Below are 18,971 nucleotides of genomic sequence, written 5' to 3'. Positions count from 1 at the left end.
ATCCAACCCAACACCAACCCAATCGAACCCCTCTGCTTGCACACAACCTTCAGAATACCTAACGTTTTCTCTCTTCTAATTTATCCTTCTCCAGCGCAGGTCTTCAATTTTTAGTTGAGAGCAGTGCTTCTTGTAAGACCGTTACCAGTCTGTAACGCCTTTTAAATACCCGTTTATGTATTTTTGTTTTACTTTTTAGTTTTTTTTTTGTTTTAATAAAAGTCGAAGGAAGTTAACATTCTAACTTGATATTAATAGCAACAAAGATGGTCACCTTTGTATTTATTTAAGAAAATTATGTAAATGTTACAGCATTTAATTGTACTGCTTTATCTTTACTTACTTTCCAGCCTTTTGGCAGAAGAGCAAGATGTCCGTACTGCGTACTGCTCAGTCCAGCAAATTGGGACGAGGAGGGTGAAATAACTATAAATAAAAAGAGTAAGTTACTCACTTCTGTATAAAAGAGAGCCTCGGATCCTTAATCTGGCCAGCATTCATAAAATAAATGAAAAATTTAGGACTCGTGCCCCCATTTGAATGTTACATGTGACCGCCTTGCAAAACGACCCTTTCTCTTTAGCTAGTAGCGATCGCTTCCTGGCGTGTATCTCCAATAATTAGAGGCAGTGAGGAGGACTCTGCCACACAGATAAGCGGCCCATTAAGGCGGCGACGCCAGAAGCTGCTGCGGCGCTGTGCAAACGGGAGCCAGACGCGGCCTCGCGCTGCCTCCACGCTGCCAGACAGCGCCGCAGCGGGAGCAGACCGGGGTACCGTCCGTGCCAGTCTTCATTCAGCGCAGCAGAGGTGGGAAAACATAACAGCGATGCAACAGCATCGTTGCAACAATAACAATGTATTGCATTATAGAAGCACATAACGAGTGGTCTGAAAACGCGTGAACAGTGTTACAAGTGGAGTCTATTTAATATTTTTGGCAGTGGGACTGAAAGACTTCAGTCTATAGAATCATATTATCTTACGTGATGTAGTTAAAATAAGCTTGGTAGCATTTTCGCACAACTGATACTTCGTTAACAAAATGGTGCAGCGAGTGTAGTTCGAACAGCAGAAGGGAATTTTACGGTGGGATTCTGACAGGACCTCGAAGGGAACGATCTATTGATACGTAATCTGCATGGTTTCAGAAAAGATCGTTCTTGTGCAACGCAGCTAGCTCTTTATTCGCACGAAGTAATGGCCGCTATCGACAGGGGATCTCAAATTGATTCCGTATTTCTAGATTTCCGGAAAGCTTTTGACACCGTTCCTCACAAGCGACTTCTAATCAAGCTGCGGGCCTATGGGGTATCGTCCCAGTTGTGCGACTGGATTCGTGATTTCCTGTCAGGAAGGTCGCAGTTCGTAGTAATAGACGGCAAACCATCGAGTAAAACTGAAGTGATATCAGGTGTTCCCCAGGGAAGCGTCATGGGACCTCTGCTGTTCCTGATCTATATAAATGACGTGGGTGACAATCTGAGCAGTTCTCTTAGGTTGTTCGCAGATGATGCTGTAATTTACCGTCTAGTAAGGTCATCCGAAGACCAGTATCAGTTGCAAAGCGATTTAGAAAAGATTGCTGTATGGTGTGGCAGGTGGCAGTTGACGCTAAATAATGGAAAGTGTGAGGTGATCCACATGAGTTCCAAAAGAAATCCGTTGGAATTCGATTACTCGATAAATAGTACAATTCTCAAGGCTGTCAATTCAACTAAGTACCTGGGTGTTAAAATTACAAACAACTTCAGTTGGAAAGACCACATAGATAATGTTCTGGGGAAGGCGAGCTAAAGGTTGCGTTTCATTGGCAGGACACTTAGAAGATGCAACAAGTCCACTAAAGAGACAGCTTACACTACACTCGTTCGTCCTCTGTTAGAATATTGCTGCGCGGTGTGGGATCCTTACCAGGTGGGACTGACGGAAGACATCGAAAGGGTGCGTTTTGGATTATCACGTAGTAGGGGAGAGAGTGTGGCAGATATGATACGCGATGTGGATGGAAGTCATTAAAGCAAAGACATTTTTCGTCGCGGTGAGATCTATTTACGAAATTTCAGTCACCAACTTTCTCTTCCGAATGCGATAATATTTTGTTGAGCCCAACCTTCGTAGGTAGGAATGATCATCAAAATAAAATAAGAGAAATCAGAGCTCGAACAGAAAGGTTTAGGTGTTCGTTTTTCCCGCGCGCTGTTCGGGAGTGGAATGGTAGAGAGATAGTATGATTGTGGTTCGATGAACCCTCTGCCAAGCACTTAAATGTGAATTGCAGAGTAATCATGTAGACGTAGAGGTTAGTTTTGCTGTATTTCTTACCTCTATGTATAAAAGGCAATGTCCCGAGTGACTGACTCACTCAGACTCACTATCGCTTAGCCCAAACCACTAAGAATAGAAACTTGGAATTTCCAGAGGGTGTTGATCTACAGGCGTCGTTTAAGAAAGAATTTTTTTAAATTCCACGCCAGAGGGGGTGAAATAGGGGATGAAACGTTGTTTGAAAATATGTCGCTATTAAGACAGTTTTGATGCAAGACCTACGAAAACTGGTATTTGGTTAATTGGTCAGGAATAAAGAAATACTTGTTTCAGCATTTTTGGAAATTTGGCCCTTATGAGGGTGGAATAGTGAGTGAAAGTTTTTTTAAAAATAAATCATCATTAAAGAACTACACATTGCTTTTAAAGCTACATCTATGATAATTGGTATTTAACTTTTCAAATAGAAATAAAAAAAAATACGTCTGTCAGTGTTTTTGGAAATTCACCCCTATGGGGATAAAATAGGGCATGATAAGTTTTGTCAAATTATCCAAAGCCTAATCTATGAAATCTATGAAAATTTGTATTTGGCAACTCTGTCAGAAAGAAAAAAATAAGTGTTCCATAGTTTTTGGAAATTCAACCTCCAAGGACGTGAAATAGGGGATGAAAATGTTTAAGAAAATATTTCGTTGTGTTAAAAAGAAAGCTAAATCCATGAAAACTGGTATTTCACTCCTCGGTTAGATATAAAGAAATATGTGTTAGGAGATGAAAGTTTCTACGGAAATATCACAAGAACGCAAAAGGCATGATTAACAAAAACTTGGGACTCCAGCTACCATCGATTTTTGGTTAGAAGTGCATACGGAAAAAACCATGCATTAGAAACATAATTAGCGTGAAAAGTTTAGAATGTGCTGCAATTTGTAAACTAAATCAAAGAACGCTATTTAACAGTCGCTACAACAAATTGACTTTATCAGAATTCCCTAGAAAAAGAAACGGCTCATTAATACATTAATTTTTCGGTAGGCCTAATACATGTTTACAAAATTATTTTTGATGTAGTTACTACGCAAGCGCGAGCGAAGCAGCGGGCGCTAAGCTCGTACTCTCTATTTTAAACAGTTAGCCACGACATCATCAGCTTGCACTCGAGCAGCTATGATCCGCTCAACTATTTTATACTGAACAGAGTGTTTGGAAGTGTTATCCACGCATAGCACGCTTCTGTTACGACAGGAAATCTCCTGTTAACAAATAAATAACACAATTGCAATACAATGCAAAAGAGTTGAAAACTGATCCGTCGACGCTAGCAGACCAATAATTCTGTAGGAAGACATATTAGCCGAGACTCCAGAAAAGATATTCCCAACAGAGAGCTTCGATGTCAGTTTAATTAATAGCATATTTGTTAATGCAAATACAAGAGTATAGCGTAGATTCGATGTTTGATAATGAGCGACGGTTACTCGAACTAGTCGTGAATAAACAGATGTAATTCATAATACATTAATATTGTGACTGATTACAGGAGATAATTTTCAGAACAACGATTGTTCAGACTTATAAATTCAGCTGTCCTATTGCTGGCCCCGTCTGAGTGTGTTAAATACAGCCTTGGTTAGTAAAGCGCTCATTCTACATACACTATGTGAGCAAAAGTATCCGGACACCCCCAAAAACATATATTTTTCATATTAAGTACATTGTGCTGCCACTACTGCCAGGTAATCCATATCAGCGACCTCAGTAGTCGCAGCGCTCTGCGGAACTCGAGGAATTAAGGTGACTGGGTGTCGAATGTGGTCAGGTGATTGGGTGTCACTTGTGTCATACGTCTGTACGCGAGATTTCCACACTCCTAAACATCTCTAGGTCTACTGTTTCCGAGGTGATAGTCAAGTGGAAACGTGAAGGGACACGTTCAGCACAAAAGCGTACAGGCCGACCTTCTCTGTTGACTGACAGAGACCGCTGACAGTTGGAGATGGCCGTAATGTGTAATAGGCAGACATCTATCCAGACCATCACACAGGAATTCCAAACTGCGTCAGGATCCACTGCAAGTACTATGACAGCTAGGCGGGAGGTGAGAAAACTTGGATTTCATGGTCGAGCAGCTGCTCATAGGCCACACATCACGCCAGTAAATGCACACGACGCCTCGCTTGGTGTAAGGAGCGTAAACAGTGGACAATTAGGCAGTGGAAATATGTTGTGTGTATTGACGAAACACGGTACACACTGTGGCGATCCGATGGCAGGGTGTGGGATGGCGAATGCTCGGTGAACGTCATCTGCCAGCGTGTGGGGTGCCAACAGTAAAATTCGGAGGCGGTGGTGTTATGACGTGGTCGTGTTTTTCATGGAGAGGGCTTGCACCCTTTGTTGTTTTGCGTGGCACTATCACATCACAGGTCTACATTGATGTTTTAAGCACCTTCTACATCTACATCCATACTCCGCAAGCCACCTGACGGTGTGTGGCGGAGGGTACCCTGAGTACCTCTATCGGTTCTCCCTTCTATTCCAGTCTCGTATTGTTCGTGGAAAGAAGGATTGTCGGTATGCTTCTGTGTGGGCTCTAATCTCTCTGATTTTATCCTCATGGTCTCTTCGCGAGATACACGTAGGAGGGAGCAATATACTGCTGGACTCTTCGGTGAAGGTCTGTTCTCGAAACTTTAACAAAAGCCCGTACCGAGCTACTGAGCGTCTCTCCTGCAGAGTCTTCCACTGGAGTTTATCTATCATCTCCGTAACTCTTTCGCGATTACTAAATGATCCTGTAACGAAGCGCGCTGCTCTCCGTTGGATCTTCTCTATCTCTTGTATCAACCCTATCTGCTACGGATCCCACACTAGCCGGCCGAAGTGGCCGTGCAGTTAAAGGCGCTGCAGTCTGGAACCGCAAGACCGCTACGGTCGCAGGTTCGAATCCTGCCTCGGGCATGGATGTTTGTGATGTCCTTAGGTTAGTTAGGTTTAACTAGTTCTAAGTCCTAGGGGACTAATGACCTCAGCAGTTGAGTCCCATAGTGCTCAGAGCCATTTGAACCATTTTTTTTTATCCCACACTGCCGAGCAGTATTCAAGCAGTGGGCGAACAAGCGTACTGTAACCTACTCCCTTTGTTTTCGGATTGCATTTCCTTAGGATTCTTCCAATGAATCTCAGTCTGGCGTCTGCTTTACCGACGATCAACTTTATATGATCATTCCATTTTAAATCACTCCTAATGCGTACTCCCAGATAATTTATGGAATTAACTGCTTCCAGTTGCTGACCTGCTATTTTGTAATTAAATGAAAAGGGATCTATCTTTCTATGTATTCGCAGCACATTACACTTGTCTACATTGAGATTCAATTGCCATTCCCTGCACCATGCGTCAATTCGCTGCAGATTCTCCTGCATTTCAGTACAATTTTCCATTGTTACAACCTCTCGATACACCACAGCATCATCTGCAAAAAGCCTCAGTGAACTTCCAATGTCATCCACCAGGTCATTTATGTATATTGTGAACAGCAACGGTCCCATGACACTCCCCTGTGGCACACCTGAAATCACTCTTACTTCGGAAGACTTCTCTCCATTGAGAATGACATTCTGCGTTCTGTTATCTAGGATCTCCTCAATCCAATCACACAATTGGTCTGATAGTCCATATGCTCTTACTTTGTTCATTAAACGACTGTGGGGAACTGTATCGAACACCTTGCGGAAGTCAAGAAACACGGCATCTACCTGGGAACCCGTGTCTATGGCCCTCTGAGTCTCGTGGACGAATAGCGCGAGCTGGGTTTCACACGACCGTCTTTTTCGAAACCCATGCTGATTCCTACAGAGTAAATTTCTAGTCTCCAGAAAAGTCATTATACTCGAACATAATACGTGTTCCAAAATTCTACAACTGATCGACGTTAGAGATATAGGTCTATAGTTCTGCACATCTGTTCGACGTCCCTTCGTGAAAACGGGGATGACCTGTGCCCTTTTCCAATCCTTTGGAACACTACGCTCTTCTAGAGACCTACGGTACACCGCTGCAAGAAGGAGGGCAATTTCCTTCGCGTACTCTGTGTAAAATTGAACTGGTATCCCATCAGGTCCAGCGGCCTTTCCTCTTTTGAGCAATTTTAATTGCTTCTCTATCCCTCTGTCGTCTATTTCGATATCTACCATTTTGTCATCTGTGCGACAATCTAGAGAAGGAACTACAGTGCAGTCTTCCTCTGTGAAACAGCTTTGGAAAAAGACATTTAGTATTTCGGCCTTTAGTCTGTCATACTCTGTTTCAGTACCATTTTGGTCACAGAGTGTCTGGACATTTTGTTTTGATCCACCTACCGCTTTGACATAAGACCAGAATTTCTTACGATTTTCTGCCAAGTCAGTACATAGAACTTTACTTTCGAATTCATTGAACACCTCTCGCATAGCCCTACTCACACTACATTTCGCTTCGCGTAATTTTTGTTTGTCTGCAATGCTTTGGCTGTGTTTATGTTTGCTGTGAAGTTCCCTTTGCTTCCGCAGCAGTTTTCTAACTCGGTTGTTGTACCACGGTGGCTCTTTTCCATCCCTTACGATCTTGCTTGGCACATACTCATCTAACGCATATTGTACGATGTTTTTGAACTTTGTCCACTGATCCCCAACACTATCTGTACTTGAGACAAAACTTTTGTGTTGAGCCGTCAGGTACTCTGTAATCTGCTTTTTGTCACTTTTGCTAAACAAAAAAATCTTCCTACCTTTTTTAATATTTCTATTTACGGCTGAAATCATCGATGCCGTAACCGCTTTATGATCGCTGATTCCCTGTTCTGCGTTAACTGTTTCAAATAGTTCGGGTCTGTTTGTCACCAGAAGGTCTAATATGTTATCGCCACGAGTCGGTTCTCTGTTTAATTGCTCAAGGTAGTTTTCAGATAAAGCAATTAAAAAAATTTCACTGGATTCTTGTCCCTGCCACCCGTTATGAACGTTTGAGTCTCCCAGTCTATATCCGGCAAATTAAAATCTCCACCCAGAACTATAACATGGTGGGGAAATCTACTCGAAATATTTTCCAAATTATCCTTCAGGTGCTCAGCCACAACAGCTGCTGAGCCAGGGAGCCTATAAAGACATCCAATTACCATGTCTGAGCCTGCTTTATCCGTGATCTTCACCCAAATCATTTCACATTTAGGATCTCCGTCAATTTCCTTCGATACTATTGCACTTCTTATCGCTATAAACACGCCTCCCCCTTCACTGTCCAGCCTGTCTCTGCGGTATACATTCCAATCTGAGTTAAGGATTTCATTACTGTTTACGTCTGGTTTCTGCCAACTTTCTGTCCCTAGTACTATATGGGCGTTGTGACCGTTTATTAATGAGAGCAGTTCTGGGACCTTTCTATAGACGCTCCTGCAGTTTACTATTAGCACATTAATATTGTTATTCACTGTTGCATTTTGCCTACTCCTACCTTGCCGCGTCTCAGGAGGCGTCTTGTCGGGCCTAGGGAGGGAATTCTCTAACCTAAAAAACCCCCATGTGCACTCCACACGTACTCCGCTACCCCTGTAGCTGCTTCCGGCGTGTAGTGCACGCCTGACCTATTCAGGGGGACCCTACATTCCTCCACCCGATAGCGAAGGTCGAGATATTTGCACCCCAGATCTCCGCAGAATCGTCTGAGCCTCTGGTTTAAGCCTTCCACTCGGCTCCAAACCAGAGGACCGCGATCGGTTCTGGGAACGATACTACAAATAGTTAGCTCTGATTCCACCCCGTGAGCGAGGCTTTCCGCCTTCACCAATTCCGCCAACCGCCTGTACGAACTGAGGATGACCTCTGAACCCAGACGGCAGGAGTCATTGGTGCCGACATGAGCAACAATTTGCAGTCGGGTGCACCCAGTGCTCTCTATCGCCGCCGGTAGGGCCTCCTCCACATCTCGGATGAGACCCCCCGGCAAGCAGACAGAGTGAACACTGGCCTCCTTCCCCGACCTTTTCGCTATTTCCCTAAGGGGCTCCATCACCCACCTAACGTTGGAGCTCCCAATAACTAATAAATCCCTCCCCCCGTGTGCCTGCTCGGACCTTGCTGAAGGAGCGGCCACATGTCCACTCACAGGCAGAGCGGGCGATGCCACACGGCCAGCCTCCACATTTACCCTCCGCCTCGTGCGCCGCGAACGCCGCTGAACCCGCCACTCCCCTTGGGGAGAGGGTGGCCCAACCGCGCCCGGTACCCGCGAAGATGTCTCGACAGCAGGGACAGTGGGTGAAGCATGTAACACCTGGGGTGTACCTTGCGACGCACCAGACCCCCCATTGCCGCTAAACTCCGAGGCAGCAGCCTGAAGACGGCTGACCGCGGCCATCAACACGCTCAGCTGTTCGCAAACAGTGGCCAGCTCCTCCTGCGTCCGTACACAGCAGTCACACATCCTATCCATCCTAAGGAAACATCCTATCCATCCTAAGGAAAAATTTACTGAAGAGAGTTAATCAACTTTTAACTAGACTGCTAATTCACTAAAGGCGGCTGACTATTGACTAAACTGTGATTGCTAGCCACTTCTTGTAGAAAACAAAGAAAATAGCACTACCTGTCTCTGGACTGTATTGAAAACAAACACTAGCACTACTGGCACTGTGGTTGACTAAAGGGAGTCTCTGACTGTATTCAAAACAAACACGAAATCTATGGAACACTATTACTAGTACTCGACAAATAAAGCTTCCTAAAAGCAAAAACACACGGAAGAAGAAGTGACAATTAAGAAAAATACAGTTAATACTTAAATTAAGGTAGCTCGCTGCAGAGCAGACGTGAAGTAGACGGCGGTTAGGACGACACTGACACTGCTTGCTTCCCACTGTTGAAGAGCAATTCGGGGATGGCGATTGCATCTTTCAACACGATGAGCACCTGTTCATAATGCACAGCTTGTGGCGGAGTGGTTACACGACAATAAAATCCCTGTGATGGACTAACTTGCACAGAGTCCTGACCCTCACTGACCGACATCGATACATCTCCTCAGTGCAGCACTCCATGAAGAATGGGCTGCCATTCCCCAAGAAACCTTCCAGCACCTGATTGAACGTATGCCTGCGAGAGTGGAAGCTGTCATCAAGGCTAATGGTGGGCCAACACCATACTGAATTCCAGCATTACCGATGGAGGGCGCCACGAACTTATAAGTTATTTTCAGCCAGGTGTCCGGATACTTTTGATCACATAGTGTAGATCAGTCTTAGGTGGGTCCTTCTACCACAATAAACCAGCAAAACTGGTAGAATTCTACTTACTTTCAGCCACTGTGATTGAACCAGGCCCTGGTCTGTCTGTAAATATATGATTTACTACCTGTTTGCTTGCCATGGTGTCTCGTCTGAGATGTTGCACCAAAGCGTGCTTCGTTCTGGGAGGTAGGCCGAATGAGTAAGGCACCTCACCCGACCATTTTTCTGGTGCCCAGATCTTGTGATAATGGACGTTCGCTCAAACGCACTTACCTTGACATTGTGTATCATGCTGCCGACTTAAGGGCTCGAGTCCTGCAGCAACTACCTACTTGCCATTTACAAGCTAAAGCATGAATTGTCCTGTAATCAATGGGCCAATCAGAGCAAATTTATCTCCTGACAGGAAACCATTTACTTAGCAGTGCGACCTTCCTAAAACAATATAAAGATTAAAGCACTTCCACAAATACAACTGTGTCTGCCCATCTTCTCTTATCCTCTTTCTCTGATCCTGAGGCTTGTTTACTATAATTGCAAACGAATCTTGAAAGGGTTAATCGGTTGGTATAACTGGTGTAGGTGGTATGAGAGAGACCTCTCCAGCTTCTTGGTCTGTGAGGATAGTAGCTTCAGTGACAATATTTCGCATAGTTTTAATCTGCGAATAGGTAGGATTACAATGTATCAGACGATTCAGATTCCTTAGTAATATTCTAATCATAAGCTGGTAAGCTATAAATACAACTTTCTTGTTTTCTGTGAAACCAATGGCGTGGAAGCACTTTCTTGTGTATATAATTTTTGTTTAAAATTATATAAAAGGAGAAAGAATGTACTCCGCTGGAAAAAATTAGTACAGCCTTTTATAGGTTTCCAATTCACTCAGGATTTTTGTTTCAACAGTGCATAGAGAATACCTGAAATGATTACATTTGCAGATCAATAGCACAAGCTGGTTTGAGGTACCAGGTATCGGCCCATGCTGAAACACCCATATACAGGGTGACAATTATTGAACTATATGAAATAAAATCGTCGTAACTTCTGAACGGTTTCCGTTAGGACGTTCAAACTGCACGGTTGGCCGCGGGGCATGGCGGGAATTAGTATGTGCTGTATGGTTTGGTTTAACGACGAAGCCCACTTTCATTTGGATGGATCGTCAATTAGCGAAACTGGGAAGTTTGGGGAACTGAGAATCCGCGTTTCGCTATCGAAAAGTGTCTTCCCCTCAACGGGTGACTGTGTGATGTGCAGCGTTCAGTCACGAAATAATCGGTGCGATATTCCTTGATGGCACGGTGACTACCGAACGGTACGCGAAGGTTTTGGAAAATGATTTCATCCTCATTATCCAAAGTGACCCCTATTTCGACAAGTTGTAGCTTATGCAAGACGGAGCTCGACCCCATCGAAGCAGGAGAGTGTTTGATGTCCTGGAGGAGCACTTTGGGGACCGCATTCTGGCTCTGGGGTACACAGAGACCACTGGTATGGGCTTCGATTGGCCGTCATATTCTCTGGATGTGAACACATTAAAGACAAGTTGTACAGCATTAATCCCAAAACCATTGCTGTGCTGAAAACAGATATTCAGAAAGTCATCGACAGCATTGACGTTCCGTCACTTCAGCGGGTCACGCAGAATTTCGCTATTCGTCTGCACCACATCATCGCCAATGATGGCGAACATGTCATGATCTAATCCGACTATCTGCAGTGACGTTTAACGTGTTGAATAAAGTGTGTGCATTACGTAGTTTGTAACTAATTTACGTTTTTTTCATATAGTTCAATAATTGTCACCCTGTAACTATGTGGTGTAGCCTCCATAGGTGGCAATGCAGGCACTTACTGGCGCCCAGTCGATCGTACTGATGGCGAATACTGTCCTGAGGTACGTTAGGCCACGCCTTCTCGACCTGTTCATGTATTTCTGTAAGAGTTGTTCGTTGACAAATCGAATGAGTCTCTTCTCATCCCATCATATCTGACATGTGCTCAATTGAAGACAAATCCAGAGACCAGACTGGCCACAGACAGTGAGCAAGCGTTATCCTGTTGGAAAAGCACCTCACCTTACTGTCACAAGAACGGTAAAACATTCTGCACGTACTGGGAGCTGATTAGTATCACCTCTAGAAAAACCAAAGGTGAATGAGAGTTGTAGCTTATCTACGGTTGCCATATCTAGCGGGGAACTCGTCGGGACACTCTGAGATGGGGGTGTAGAAATGAAGTAAGAATTTCATTTCATATAATGACTTTTTATTTAGAACACATTTACATGAAACTTGTTCCGACAGAAGTATCGGTAAACCATATTTTTCGGAAGATTTCACCTTTTTCAGCAAGTATTTTTTCCGTTTACGTATTTATAAAGCTCCGTGCAAGTCAGCCTTTAGTTAAACTGGCACTGTAAGATTGATTCCACGGTCCACGGCAGCAGTCAATTTCCCTCATCAGTCCCCTGGGCCGACATCAGCGAAAATACTCTTTCCACAGGGGTGTTGTGTGCAAGAATAGAAAACAAATACCAGCATAATTTTAGCAGCTGGCATTTGCGTTCAGGATTTTCGGTTTTCTTAAGAAAGTAAATCCAACTTTCTTCCACGGAGTGTTTAGACTTCCATTCTTCCGTGTCACGCTTGATTTCTAAAAAGCTCTTCAGATACATCTATTCCTAAAAACAATTGTTGCCTGAAATATTCACAGCATTTTTAGTCACAGGTATATAATATTGTGCTACTGGTAATGTCGTATTTTCTCGAATCACAGCGCTAGATCTAGAAGCTGCTTGCATCGTCGATACAGGACACCCATCATGCAGTGCCATCTGTGAGACAACCTTGTCAACATAGACTTGTTGACATACACTACTGGTCATTAAAATTGCTACAGTTCGAAGATGACGTGCTACAGACGTGAAATTTAACCGACAGGAAGAAGATGGTGTGATATGCAAATGATTAGCTTTTCAGAGCATTCACACAAGGTTGGCGCCGGTGGCGACACCTACAACGCGCTGACATGAGGAAAGTTTACAACCGATTTCTCATACACAAACAGCAGTTGAGCGGCGTTGCCTGGTGAAACGTTGTTGTGATGCCTCGTGTAAGGAGGAGAAATGCGTACCATCACGTTTCCGATTTGATAAAGGTCGGATTGTAGCCTATCGCGATTGCGGTTTATCGTATCGCGACATTGCTGCTCGCGTTGGTCTAGATCCAATGACTGTTAGCAGAATATGGAATCGGTGGGTTCAGGAGGGTAATACGGAACGCCGTGCTGGATACCAACGGCCTCTTATCACTAGCAGTCGTGATGACAGGCATCTTATCCGCATGGCTGTAACGGATCGTGCAGCCACGTCTCGATCCCTGAGTCAACAGATGGGGACGTTTGCAAGACAACAACCATCTGCACGAACAGTTCGACGAAGTTTGCAGCAGCATGGACTATCAGCTCGGAGACCATGGCTGCGGTTACCCTTGATGCTGCATCACAGACAGGAGCGCCTGCGATGGTGTACTCAACGACGAACCTGGGTGCACGAATAGCAAAACGTCATTTTTTCGGATGAATCCAGGTTCTGTTTACAGCATCATGATGGTCGCATCTGTGTTTGGCGACATCGCGGTGAACGCACATTGGAAGCGTGTATTCGTCATCGCCATACTGGCGTATCACCCGACGTGATGGTATGGGGTGCCATTGGTTACACCTCTCGGTCACCTCTTGTTCGCATTGCGGCACTTTGAACAGTGGACGTTACATTTCAGATGTGTTACAAACCGTGGCTCTACCCTTCATTCGATCCCTGCGAAACCCTATATTTCAGCAGGATAATTCACGACCGCATGTTGCAGGTCCTGTACGGGCCTTTCTGGGTACAGAAAATGTTCGACTGCTGCCCTGGCCAGCACATTCTCCAGATCTCTCACCAATTGAAAACGTCTGGTCAATGGTGGCCGAGCAACTGGCTCGTCACAATACGCCAGTCACTACTCTTGATGAACTGTGGTATCGTGTTGAAGCTGCATGGGCAGCTGTACCTGTACACGCCATTCAAGCTCTGTTTGACTCAATGCCCAGGCGTATCAAGGCCGTTATTACGGCCAGAGGTGGTTGTTCTGTGTACTGATTTCTCAGGATCTATGCACCCAAATTGCGTGAAAATGTAATCACATGTTATTTCTAGTATAATATATCTGTCCAATGAATACCCGTTTATCATCTGCATTTCTTCTTGGTGTAGCAGTTTTAATGGCCAGTAGTGTAAATGGAACTGACTGCGGCTGCATTTACATGTTGTAAGATGGCTTTACTTCAGTACTTGAGCCAACTCGTAACACTATTTCGCAAAATCGGGACAAATCTAGGGTCTTTTCGAGATGCTGGGGACAAGAAGGTCCCTAACAGTGATGCTCCGGATATATCGGGGTGGATGGCAGCCCTAAGCTCATCGCGCCTCAGACCTGTAAGGCCTAGGGTGGGGCTAGTGTGTCTTGGACGAATACACACAACGAGGCAGCGCTCAACAGGTCTACGTCGTACCTGCAAACGACCATCAATTGCGTGCAGGCAGAATCTGCTTTCATCGCTGAAGACTACAGCGCTAAGTGTCACTCTGGCATCAGCAGTCGAGCTGTGCACATCGATGCTGTGTCGCGACCGGAAGATGGGCTAGAGGTTGGCGTGCCCGTAGTCCCACTGTCAGTAACGGGTTCACAAGTCTTCTTATCTGTGCTGTGATACGTGTACGACCTACCACTGCTGCCCTTATAGCGTGACGATCCTGGCGGGCGTCTGTACTGCGTGGGCGTCCAGAACCTCGTCCACTGGTGTGAGAATGTTCATGTGACCACTAATACTAGCATCGTTGCATAACTGACGCAGCATGTCCAGCTTGTATGGAAATTCTTCAGAAGGACTGTCCCGCCTCTCAAAAGATCACAATTTGACCACTTTGAAACTCTCTCAGTTGGCTGTAGGAAAGAAGAGTATATCCCCGTGGCGTGGTCGTCTGCTTGCTTCACACGTTTGCACCACACTGAGCCTTCTGGCAGAGAGCATCCCGTATTAAAGGGTAGACACATATGGCGCTCCTTTAGCTGTGCAATTTCGCTATCTGTTGGTGGACAAGCCGGCCGAAGTGGCCGTGCGGTTAAAGGCGCTGCAGTCTGGAACCGCAAGACCGCTACGGTCGCAGGTTCGAATCCTGCCTCGGGCATGGATGTTTGTGATGTCCTTAGGTTAGTTAGGTTTAACTAGTTCTAAGTTCTAGGGGACTAATGACCTCAGCAGTTGAGTCCCATAGTGCTCAGAGCCATTTGAACCATTTTTTTGTTGGTGGACAACGCTGAAACCGTTATCAGCACATCAGTTGGCATATGCTGTCATCGGATCAAAATCGGCGTCGTCTTTCCAGGTGCGCAATTTTTTTTCAGCTGTGTACATGGGAGAAATTGTTTGTCTAATGGTTTACATGCTCTGTTATCGTAATTAAAGCTTACTGCGAGAAAGAAAACGAAACCGCACATTTTCACAGCATAGCATTCTCTCTGTCGCAATCAGCTCTGACAGAAAACCTATACATTATCATTTTAAAAATATGTACCGTATGTAGGTTTATAAACGTGTCGTGTAAAAATTTGACGTAAATCTGTCAAAAACTTCTCTCCCTCCCTCTCTCTCTCTCCCTCTCTCTCTCTCTCTCTCACTCTCTCTCTCTCTCTCTCTCTATCCACACAAATGTTTGTTAGAGAATTTGAATTAAACCGGACAAGTCCTTTTCGAGATTTCTGCTAACAATGTTTCCCCATTATATATTATATGCATATTTATATACTATGTACAGTGTGACCTAAAAGTCTGTTAAGATTCGAAAATTTAATACCTCACGGTATAATATAGGTTGTTGTTGTTGTTGTTGTTGTCTTCAGTCCTGAGACTGGTTTGATGCAGCTCTCCATGCTACTCTACCCTGCGCAAGCTCCTTCATCTCACAGTACCTACTGCAACCTACATCCTTCTGAATCTGCTTGGTGTATTCATCTCTTGGCCTCCCTCTACGATTTTTACCCTCCACGCTGCCCTCCCATACTCAATTGGTGATCCCTTGATGCCTCAGAACATGTCCTATCAATCGATCCCTTCTTCTAGTCAAGTTGTGCCACAAACTCCTCTTCTCCCCAATCCTATTGAATACCTCCTCATTAGTTATGTGATCTACCCATCTAATCTTCAGCATTCTTCTGTAGCACCACATTTCGAAAGCTTCTATTCTCTTCTTGTCTAAATTATTTATCGTCCACGTTTCACTTCTATACATGGCTACACTCCATACAATTACTTTCAGAAACGACTTCCTGACACTTAAATCTATACTTAACAAATTTCTCTTCTTCAGAAACGTTTTCCTTGCCAATGGCAGTCTACATTTTATATCCTCTCTACTTCGACCATCATAAGTTATTTTGCTCCCTAAATAGTAAAACTCCTTTACTACTTTAAGCGTCTCATTTCCTAATCTAATTCCCTCAGCATCACCCGATTTAATTCGACTACATTCCATTATCCTCGTTTTGCTTTTGTTGATGTTCACCTTATATCCTCCTTTCAAGACACTGTCCATTACGTTCAGCTGCTCTTCCAGGTCCTTTGCTGTCTCTGACAGAATTACAATGTCATGGCGAAACTCAAAGTTTTTAGTTCTTCTCCATGGATTTTAATTCCTACTCTGAATTTTTCTTTTGTTTCCTTTACTGCTTGCTCAATATACAGATTGAATAACATCGGGGAGAGGATAAAACCCTGTCAAACTGCCATTTGGTTTCTATACAAATTGTAAATAGCCTTTCGCTCCCTGTATTTTACCCCTGCCACTTTCAGGATTTGAAAGAGAGTATTCCAGTCAACATTGTCAAAAGCTTTCTCTAAGTCTACAAATGCTAGAAACGTAGATTTGCCTTTCCTTAATCAACCTTCTAAGATAAGTCGTAGGGTCAGTGTTGCCTCACGTGTTCCAATACTTCTACGGAATCCAAACTGATCTTCCCCGAGGTCGGCTTCTACTAGTTTTTCCATTCGTCTGTAAAGAATTCGCGTTAGTATTTTGCAGCCGTGACTTATTAAACTGATAGTTCGATAATTTTTACATCTGTTGACACCTGCTTTCTTTGCGATTGGAATTATTATATTCTTCTTGAAGTCTGAGGGTATTTCGCCTGTCTCATACATCTTGCTCACAAAATGGAAGAGTTTTGTCAGGACTGGCTCTCCCAAGGCTGTCAGTAGTTCTAATGGAATGTTATCTACTCCCAGGGCCTTGTTTCGACTCGGGTCTTTCAGTGCTCTGTCAAACTTTTCACGCAGTATCTTATCTCCCATTTCATCTTCATCTACACCCTCTTCCATTTCCATTATATTGTCCTCAAGTACATCGCCCTTGTATAGACCCTCTATATACTCCTTCCACCTTTCTGCTTTCCCTTCTCTGCTTAGAAGTGGGCTTCCATCTGAGCTCTTGATATTCATACAAGTGTTTTTTTTTTTCAAAGGTCTCTTTACTTTTCCTGTAGGCAGTATGTATCTTACCCCTAGTGAGATAAGCCTCTACATCCTTACATTTGTCCTCTAGCCATCCCTGCTTAGCCATTTTGCACTTCCTGTCGATCTCATTTTTGCCATAAAGTCGGCAATGTTGGCTCTTAATATTTCCATGCATACATCCTTCTCCAATGCTTAATCTATGCTCACATTTGCTCTGAAAGCAATTATTTAATAATTCTTGCGAAAGTGGAATGAGGTGGAATGGAGCGTGGACTCTGTCTCATTGCCATGCTTCAGTGTGGTGGATGCTCTGTCACGAGTGATTGAGCACACTGGGCGCTCCCGCCTGTTATCTGTGACTCATGTTGGCACTGATTACACCTGCCTCATGGGTTTATTTAGTTATTTATTCATCCCGTTGCTCTTATATAGTACAATGTGCAAGATGATGTTGGCATAATTCTAGTCTTCGTAATCAAGATTTACGAGTAATTTAGACCTATATATTACAAATACGAAAGTTGCAAATTACATATATTTAAGTTCTGGTATTCACTTACTGAATCTACGTGGATAGCCGTCTGTGTTAGAGCGCTGCTTACCCAATGGGGAGATGCTTTGGCCAGGATCAATTCCCCGTGGCGGATTAACAACGAGTATTGGAGTGCCAACCAACACGGATCTGGTTTTTAGGCGGTTTCCCACCTCCAACTAGGTGAATAGTGGGCTGGCACCCAAGTTATACAATTCGCAAGCTTTACACACTTCGCAGGAAAGGCATCCTTCCATGAGGAACCAATGACCTCGTAGTTTGGTCCCTTTAACCCCTTCAGTCCATCCATTCATCCTTAAACTAAGCATGCCAAATCCGTAAATAACCACGTCGATTCTGCGCTGATGTGGGACAATGACACAAGAAAAAGAAGAAGAAGATTTATCCATTTACTGAATAGAAGCACTGGTACTATAGATATTCCCTAACAGAGCTTGCAAAAGCGTTAATATTCAGTATACATTTTATCTCCTTTGGCAGCTTATTGACACTTTCATTCCCATATAGCATGTACTACTCTGATACAAACTTGTACGGCTGCGAGTACATGAAAGTTACCCTTTAAATTAGTGTTGTGATTATGTAAGGACCACTTTTTCCCAAAACAGTACTACTATTACATAAAATTTAATTTTTAAAAATATACGTTACACTGAGGTGACAAAAGTCGTAGGATATCTCCTAATATCGTGTCGAGCCTCTCTTTGCCCAGCGTAGAGCAGCAGCTCGACATGGCATGGACTCAACACGTGACTGAATGTCCCCTGCAGATATACTGAGCCACGCTCCCTCTATAGCCATCCATAAGTGCGAAAGTGCTTCCGGTGCAGGATTTTGTGCATGAAATGTCTTTCGATTTTGTCCCATAAATGTTCAATAGGATTCACATCGGGCGATATGGGTGGCCAAATCATTCGGTTGAACTGTCCAGAATGTTCTTCAAACCATGGCTTCGTGGGGTCTGCGCCACTCTTGAACTCAACCATCAGCTCTTACTAACTGAAATCGGTACTCACAGTTTCCAGTCGTCTAGGTCCAACCGATATGGTCACGAGCCCACAGTTTTCCATTCGCCCAGGGTTCAACCAATATTGTCACGATCCCAGGAGAGGGGCTACTGGCGAAGTCGTGCTGTTAGCAAAGGCACTCGCGTTGGCCTTCTGGTGTCATAGCTCATTAACATCAAATTTCACTGACTGCCCTAACGGATACGTCCGTCGTACGCCCCACATTGATTTCTGCGCTTACTTCACACAGTGTTGCTTGTCTGTTGGCACTGACAACTCTACGCAAACGCCGTTGCTGTCAGTCGTTAAATGAAGGCTATC

The 18,971-nt window shown here is 44.2% G+C and overlaps 1 protein-coding gene across 1 annotated transcript in view; it reads left to right on the top strand.

Moving 5' to 3' along the window:
• Positions 1-665: 665 nt before the first annotated feature.
• LOC126248801 (venom serine protease-like) overlaps positions 666-18,971 on the top strand; it is a 274,056-nt gene continuing 255,750 nt past the window's right edge. Inside the window, exon 1 of the mRNA XM_049950197.1 lies at positions 666-810. The gene's annotated coding sequence lies outside the window, so the exon portion shown is untranslated. The remainder of the gene's footprint in view (positions 811-18,971) is intronic.

Source organism: Schistocerca nitens, chromosome 1, assembly GCF_023898315.1.
Source record: "Schistocerca nitens isolate TAMUIC-IGC-003100 chromosome 1, iqSchNite1.1, whole genome shotgun sequence".
Lineage (NCBI taxonomy): Eukaryota > Metazoa > Arthropoda > Insecta > Orthoptera > Acrididae > Schistocerca > Schistocerca nitens.
Note: the sequence above shows the minus strand (reverse complement) of the source record. Positions and strands in the feature narration are given on the sequence as shown.